Source organism: Cavia porcellus, unplaced genomic scaffold (genome assembly GCF_034190915.1).
Source record: "Cavia porcellus strain 051 isolate PalLab524CR breed Dunkin Hartley unplaced genomic scaffold, mCavPor4.1 scaffold_4, whole genome shotgun sequence".
NCBI lineage: Eukaryota > Metazoa > Chordata > Mammalia > Rodentia > Caviidae > Cavia > Cavia porcellus.
Genome location: NW_026947487.1, coordinates 17,210,127 through 17,218,988, shown reverse-complemented (window position 1 = coordinate 17,218,988; position 8,862 = coordinate 17,210,127). Strand labels below are relative to the sequence as shown.

The window sequence follows — 8,862 nt, the reverse complement described above, 5'->3', positions numbered from 1 at the left end:
TTCTTTCTGGTTCCTTGTTATTTTTAAGAGGCTTTTTCTTTCACGTTCATAAGCCCTAAATCTCTCTTCAAGTTTCAGAAGGTTGTCTTTAGTTTCTGTCAAGGCATTTTGCCAATATTCAATGGAGTTTTTAATTTCCTGATTTTCTCTTTGGATCTGTTTCATGTATTCTAAGTTACGCTTAAATTCTTCAGATGCTTCTCTTTCTTTTCTGATTTCCTCAGTTCTTCCATCTGTGTTCTCTTGGGCAGGGCTTGTCATTTCTTTAATTAATCTCTTTATATCTTGCCTCACTTGGATCAGGAGTACATCTTTAAATTCCTCTATGAGATCATGTAAATACTTTTTAATTTCGGCTGATGCTGAGTCGAGCAATGGATGGTTACTGTGCTTGTTCTCTTCAGTGTTTAGTTCTCTTGGGTTTAATTTCTCCTGTTGAACAGCTGGAGATTTTTTTTTATTTTTATCTCTTGTCATGTTTCTGGTTTCTTTCAGACTGTCCTGGAGTTCTCTGGCCCTCTCCGAATTGCTTAGGGCCTTTCAGAAGCGTGCCGGCTTGAGTTTTTGCTGTCCTCCCCAATTTGCTGTTATCTGGGGTAGGCTGGGATGCAGGGGCGGTACAGTCTAGTCTCTAGCCTCTGTGTCAGTTAGTTCATAAATTAGGCTGTACTTTCTGGTTGTCACTGAGTTGTGACCATTCTGCATCCGCCCATTGGGCCCCAAGCAGAGGCCTGATCTAGCCCCAACAGCTCCTGCCAGTTCTCCCTGAATCAGAAGCAGCTGGGTAATGGCACAGGATTCTGCCCAGGTCCCAGCCGTTCTCTTCCAAACCTCTCTGTGATAGGAGCTCTAGAAAAGCAGATCTGCCCAAAACCAAGATGGCTCCCACTAAGTTCTCCGTGCGGAGCTGAAGCCAGCAAGCAATCAGACTCTGCCAGGACTCAAGATGTCTCCCACCAGCCCTCCCTACAGGGGGTCCTGGTGATGTCATCAAGCTGCGATTTCTGCCGCCAGGCTAATATGTCTGCACCAGATTCTGTGTTATTGATTTCCCCGTGGTGGCCGGCCAGCTGTTCTCTGGCCAAACCCAGCCGCCGCGGGGTTTTCTATACTCACCAGAGTCCGGTGCAAGTCCCCGCTCCGGGACCGCCACACACCAAGTCGTCCACTTTTCCCCACCTCGCGGCTCAGCGCTGACTGGTCAGATTTCTGTGCACCGTTTAGATTCGAAGCGCCAGAGCTCTGTACATCTGCTCTGGTGCAGCGGTGCCGAACTGGCTTCCGCCTGGAATCTCGATCTGGGTCTCAGTTTCCGCAGTCCCCAAAAGCAACTCAGCTTTTCGTGTTGGGTCCACGAGTCTGTTCGTTGATTTAAGGGCGCGGGATTTGCAGCCTCCGGTCTCAGCACGACTTTAAATCCTCCCGCTGTACTCTGCTTACCTATTCTTAATGTCTTGATCCTTCCATCTGTGGATCTCTTTCCATTCTGCCAAAGTCTGTTTCTGAATGATAGTAGTCATCTTAATTCTGCTTTTTAAATTTTTATATTTTGCATTTTTACTTAAGACAAATCCTGAGGTATTTATCTTTGCATGTCTTATTATTTCTGAAAATTTTAAAGTTGTAGTTTCACGGTGCATCCATTTTCCTAAAAGTTACTAAACTTCATTCTTCTTTATGGCAGAACAGTGTTTTAGCTTGTATAAATAGCACATGTTTTTTTATCTAGTACTTTTTTGTAGGAATATAGGCCTCATCTAGATTTAGTTATTATGTGTAGTACTGCTATAAATATGGATACACATATATTACTTTAATATAATGACTTTATTTCAAGATGTTACTATCAGGTGATAGTCTGGTCAAATGAAATTTCTAGCTTTAAATTCTTGAAGAACCTCATATAGATTTTCATAGTGGATGTACTAGGAAACCTTTCCACCAACAACATACAGTTTTTTGTTCTTTTTATCACATCATGCCTCACCAGCATTTAATATTTAATTTTTTGAAGATAGCCATTTTTCTTGGAATAACATGAAATATCAGTGTACTTTTAATTTGTATTTCTATTATGGCTAGAAATGCTGAATGTTTTCATGTGTATTTACAGGCCATTTGAACTTCCCCTTTCAGAAATGTTTTTTTCAAATTAATCACCCATTTTTATTGGGCTTTTTATTTGGGGAAGTTGAATTTTTTAAAAATTCCTTATCTATTTTCGGCATTATTCCTATTTTCAAGGTAAAGCTGACAAAAATTTCTCTATGCCATAGTTTGTTTCCTTTGTTGTGCAGAAAATTTCTAGTTTGTTCTAATTATTGATTCTTGATTTTATTTCTTGAGCATGTTCAAAAATTATTTACCTATTCTCAGTATTTTATTGAGGATTTTTGCTTCTTTGTTTGTTAAACTAATTGAGTTTCAGTTTGTTGGAGACAGAAGAATTTTTACCTGGTTTGACAATCAAGAAATGCTAGCTTTTAGGAATTACTTGGGAAATCTTCCTTCCTTTTTAATTTAAGAAAATGTTTAAGGAGTACTAAGAAGATGTTTATTGAAGTTCTTGTAGCATTCAGAGGTAAATCTACAGGGTGTTTCATTTTTCTTAGTTGGTAGGTTTGGATTTTTTTTTTCTATTGCTGCCAAAATTTAATTCTCTTTTATTGAACTTTTCAGATATTTATATCTTCTTGATTCAGTGCTAGTAATTCATCTATGTCTAGAAATCTATTTTTACTAGAGTCTCAAGTGTATTTGAACATAGATTTGAAAGTATTTACTAAAAATCTTCTGGACTTTTATGATATGACATGATTTTTCCTTCTTATTTTCTATCTAAGTTGGTGAGTGCTTTCCTTGTTTTGAAAAGTTTGATTAGAAGTTTATCTGTTCTATTACTCTTCTAACATAACCATTATCTATTCTTACATTTTTGCATCAGCTTTATATATGTGAGCCATGATCTTTGTAATTGTTTTCTTTATTAGTTTGAAATTGGACTGTCCTCTGGATCTTTCTAGGACCTTGAGTACATCAAATCATTTATTTTGGCTTATGCTGTTTCTCAAATGTGAGTATTAATAAGTATAAACATCCTTGTTATGAGCGCTTTTTTGAGTTCCTTATATTCTGCTATGATTTACTGGCATTATTATTTGAGTCTAGGAAACTTTGAGATTTTTTGTCTGATTTTTATGTGACTATGATTATTTACAAATTTGTTACTTAATATCCAAATGTTGACAAAACTTCTGTGTTTTTTGTCATTGCTTTTTGATTTCAGTGCACTGAAGTTTCAATAATATACATGAGACAATTTTGAGATTTGATGTATACTTTGGCATGGTTTATGGACTACTTTGTAATCTATTTCAGAGACCATTTCATGGGCCTGAGAGAATGTGCATTGTGTTGAACAAGGTTGAAACACTCTACATGTAACTATAAAATCTATTTATTTAAAGGTGTGTTTTAATTCTGATACCTTTTGCTCGTTTTTTGTCTAGCTGATTTGTCTACTTGTGAAAATGGGGTACTGATTTCCCTCTACTGATTTTTATCTATCTGTGAGTGTTCAAGAAACTGAGTATACGGCAATTTGGTGAGTGAACATTTATAGCTGATATATCTTCCTGTTAAAGTGTTCCCTTACATAATATGCAGTGACATTCTTTTCCTCTTCTAATTAATTTTGTTTGAATTCTATTTTATATGCAAGTACAATACCTACATCTGCTTCGTTTATCTTGTTCTCCTGTTGAAGGATATATTGTTTCACATCCTCTGATTTTAATCTGTAGGTTTAATTATGAATTAAGTATGTCTTTATTGCAGCATAGTGTTGCGGGCTTTCTTTCTTTCATTACTTCTTTCTATTCTTCTAATCTGGCCTGCCAGTCTTTGCCTGCTTGCATTATGGTCTGTCTATAGGCAAGCAGGCTTGATCATCCAGCTGTTTTATTAACCAGGCTACTGTCTGCAGATAGTGCTCTGCACATAGTTAAATACAGGCTTTTGTCTTTGTCCTGCATTGAGGTACTTGAGGAAGAGTGTGGAGCACAATTGACCCAGAAGCAAGTTCTAAATTGAGTTCAACTAGGTTTGTCATTGCAGCTTCTTCTACTGCAAGGAAAAAATTCCATGGTTGCTTTCACAAACTCGTTGTCTAAGGTTTGCTGGACAGCTCAGTCCAAGTGGCACTCACTCTCTTACTCCTACAGTCTTTTTCAATCACTTCCCTGAGGCCAGAGTATTGTCTCTAATCCGTTAATCAGGTCCCATCCAGGCCTCCCTGCCTTGAGCAGCTCCAGGCAGCATATGCTGGAGTTTCCCCAATGGGCACCTCTCTGTCCTCTTAGATAGTGCATAGATTGTCTTGTAAGTATAGCACCCATGGCGTGCATGGTGGAATCACAGGAGGCTAAGTATTTCTTGGTTGATCTCCTTTCTCCTGTTCTGTTGCCACCAGATGTGGCTTCCTAACATTCATGTAATGGCCAAGCCAGTAACCTCTATGCCATGGACCTACAAGTACTCAGATTAAGGTCTCTAATCAGAGTAGCACCTTTGTTCTCAGATTCCCATGTGCTGTTCAGCGGTGCCTCACACACTGCTTTTGATCTTTCTGTTTTTCAGAAGCCCTAGCTTGTGTGTCACTCACAGTGATCCGCCTCCTGGCAGGGAGGTTAGAGTAGTGCTGAGCCTATTTCATGGAGCAGGCTGCCACTGAAGTACCAGCTCCCTCCCTCAGGGAGGCAAGTCCTTTCCCAAAATGACAGATACAGATACGCTAGTCCTGAAGTGCAGCGTGTACCAGGATCTGGTGTTAATCTGGCTTCCACTTCGAAACTCTCTGATACTTTTCAGTCCAGTTAGTTTCCCTTACCTTTCTCCCTCTTGTATGTAGCCTCATCTGTCATTCTTACTTCAGGGTGCTTTTCTACAGTGCTGGTTTCGGAGTGTAATACCTGCCTGCCGCCTAGTCACCCGTGCTCTTCCTCTGAACTTCCAATTCTGTAATCAGGTGCAATCAAATATATTGCAAATATATTAAAGTATTTTCAATTTTATTTTCAACAAAAGGAAACGTGTATTGAATATTGTGAATACTGAGATGAGTACTGTTTGAAAATTGGTATTTAAACACTATAATCCGATTGGATTATATTTATATTATGTTATATATTATTTATTATATACATTATATTTATATTATAATTATATCTGTATTATATACTTTGAAATGGTTATCTACAGATTTCTAAAATGTTAGCAATGTTTTGTTTACTTGTTATTAATGTATCTCTGTAACTTTTTGGTTATAATTGTTAAAACAAAAGAGAAAGCTAAAGTTATATTTTTTGAAAATAATGAATTCATTCAATGAACATTAAACAAATTAATCATCATGATTCAAGAATTTATCTTATTAAAATATTGAAATATGTTATTTTATAAATGTTTAAACATAAAAATATAAGAAATTCTTTAAAAAGACAAATATGATGTTAAATATTAGAAATGCCTGCTTCATACTGTTTTGCAATGTTATAATTAATTATCTTTGCAAAAATTTTGGTCATAAATTATGCTCTGTATAATTTTCCTCAGATTATACTTGTTTTCATTATATTTACTGAAATACAGTTTTAGGTATCTAGAGTTGAATAATTTATGTTCTTGAATATTTTATGTCCTTTGAAAATTTTATATTTTAAATCATTTATTGGATATTTAATTTTATAGACATATTGGTGCAGTATCATTTATTTGTACTAGCAGTGATGGTGGAAGGGGCGAGTTCATTTTTCATATAGATAGCTTAATAACATTGATGAAGCTTACCGATAAGGAAGAATAAAACAAATATTAATAATACCTTGTGTTTCAGGTTTGGACAACAGTATCTCATGGAACTTGAAGCTATTTATTAGTTGTCTCACCCAAAATGATACGGAGCTGATTCATGTCTTTGTCATGTCCTGACACAAAACTGGCATCTATGACTGGTTTAAGACAAGAAATTAATGTGACCAAAAGAATTGGGAGAAGAAAACTCATGAGTCTCATTCCCATGTGTAATCCATGATACTGATTGGTGCTACAGGTGTGCATGTTTAGGAGATTAATGGATAACTTCCAATGTTTAATTTTTGATTGTTTGTTTTATATGTGCAGTACCATGCATTATTCAAATCTAACATAAACGAAATAGTTCTTATACAAGTATTTAATGACTCATCAGAGTCATCAAAATATTTGAGATCAGCAAGAAAAGATAATACCATGAAAAGATTTAAGAGCAGAGCAACTATTTAAAAGAAAGCAGAGAGGTATATAATTAAAAATGAAAAGAATTGTTTAAATTTTGAAGTGAATCAGTTGATGAGCATTTACAAAATCCAAATGATTACAGCATATCAATGAGAGGAAATAGGTGATCTAATGTGGCAAAGTACAGTAAAGAACTGCAGTGAAAACTTGTAAAACATGTAACATGTAACCAACATGGAAGTAGAAAACAAGACATGTAAGTATATAAGTAAATATAATATTGATCAAACTGATATTTGTTGAGAGCTTTATGTATAACTGTATTAGGTTTTCCATGTATTTTCTTCTCCACACTTTCATGGATGAGTACAAACTGGATTTTCTCCTAGTTATATCTGTCCACACAGGTGGAGATGTTCATCACGGGAGATAAATTCATCATAAGCCGGAGTAACATGTTAGCAAATAAGAGCAATTTAATAAACTTGACTGATTGTCTCTCTGCACCACAGGCTACCTATTCTAACAAACAAATTTGAGTGAACTATTTAAGTTATTTTCATGTCCTGGAATCATTTCCTAAGTTTCTACCTGCAATTAAATTTATACCTGGTATTATAGGTATGAATAGTATTTAGATGGATGAAAATGTACCTATTTACTTGAAAATGAAGAAACTAGTATAAAACAAAGTTTAAAAGATTAATATAATCAGTAACCTACTGTTGTAAAGATTATAAAACATAAAAATTTGGAGATATATTTTCAAATTATAGAACAATGTATTTTTCAGAAAAAAAATTTAATATATGTTAGAATTATATATTATTACTAACCAAAATGTGATTTCAAATATTTGAGTGTATTATTTAAATTAAATAAAATTTCAAAGTGCATTACTTGTACCTTGATAGAATATAATTTTATCAGTATTTGTCTATATGTAGTGAACACAATTCCAACATGGGACATAAAAAAGTATATCATACAGAAAGATAAATTGCAACAATATTTAATGTATTCAAACAAAATAATTACAGCCCAGAAGTTATAAAATTATTTATATGTATGATAAAATGGAAAATGAAAACTAATGAAATATTAAGAATGGTAAAGCAGAAATTAAAAATATTTGTAGGTACCAAAATTGTTGGAACAGAAAATTCCCAATTGAAATTATTTTCCAAAAACACACTGATAAAATAAGAAAAAAAAGAAAGAGATAGTTTATGGCTTCATTTGGAGAGTCTGTGATTCAAATATGATGCAGGATACTAATGATGTTTCTGAAGAGCAGTCATTATAATTGTAAAACTCATATAAAACTACAGGAAAAAATAGGATGTTTGATGGTATTGAAATGCTTAAAATAATTTCATAAATAAACATTATACACTGATACAATCCTTATTTTCAGTGCTGAAGATGAAATTTTGGTTATTGCAAATGCTCACATTCTGGGCAAGTACTTTGTCACTGAAGTACACTCCCATCCTGTGATATCACTTTTAAATAAAAATGACAGTATGATATTTAATGTTGTAAATATTATACAAAAAAGAATTCACTTGTTTTATGTATCTTGAAATAGATGTATATGGATACAGAAAATCAGTCTGATTTAATTTATAACATTCTTTAGCATGTAATAAGTAAATGTTAAAAACGTTTAAAGATAAATGACTTAAAATAATACTAGAGCATACAGAATACTGTAGAGTAAATCCAGCTTTGTTTGACAACAAAGCAGTTCAAATTGCCAACGCAGTTCCCTATATAATACATTATTTTCTGAAAAGCAAGAGAGAAGTCTATTACACATTATACGAACTTTCCATTTTGTTGTTTGAAAGCACATTTCAGTTTAATTTTTCATTCAGAATCTTGCTAATTGTGGGTATAGTGTGAATCATTATATGTTTGAATATGCTAGTATGATAGTTACTGACTGTGTCAACTTGGGTGAGAAACACCCAATTAAATTCCACCAGTGTAACTCTGAGTGTGGGGGAAGGAATTTTCTGAAGAGTGAAGACACACCGTGGGCAGAGCCACGCTAATTGTAGGCTTTTCCCTCTAGTGGAATCAAAGGCAAGGAAAGAAGCTTCTGTTTCTTCGGTGGAGCTCGTCTCTACCTTCACTTTGGACATCTTTACTGGTGTCCATCACAGGACTTTACCCTTCTGATACAGACTGGCAGGGTGAGCTCCAGGTCTTTGAGTGGTCCTGCAGACCTCCTGCACCTGGGCAGCCCTTTTGCCCTCTGCCACAACTGTTTCTGTGGGCGGTAATTCTAAACCAACCTTACAAATGCTTAGATATTTGTATTTATTGCATTAAATATGTTTCTCATATAAGTATTTACTGATACAGAGTGGTTGTATATTCTTAATCAGAAGCGTATATCCCTTAAGGCTTTGAGAATCCATAAAGGATGTGCAGTTATTCGGGGGTACATATGGGGCTACTATGAAGTATTATTTTTGGTGATGCAAGGATGCACACCACTAGCATAAGAGCAGAGTGGCTTATTTCTGCATTAGAGTCTGGGGCTGGAACCTTGAAGGACCAGCCTAATGGAACTGA

General features: G+C 34.9%; 1 long non-coding RNA gene across 2 annotated transcripts; it reads left to right on the top strand.

Moving 5' to 3' along the window:
- Window positions 1–1,019: 1,019 nt before the first annotated feature.
- LOC106025205 (uncharacterized) lies at window positions 1,020–8,636 on the top strand. Of its 2 annotated transcripts, XR_010046845.1 has the most exons (4): window positions 1,020–1,578; window positions 2,991–3,073; window positions 3,510–3,604; window positions 5,894–8,636. It is a non-coding gene; the product is annotated as an uncharacterized LOC106025205 (long non-coding RNA). The 2 variants fall into 2 exon arrangements; XR_001198782.3 differs by having other exon boundaries at window positions 1,020–3,073.
- The last annotated feature ends 226 nt before the right edge of the window (window positions 8,637–8,862 follow it).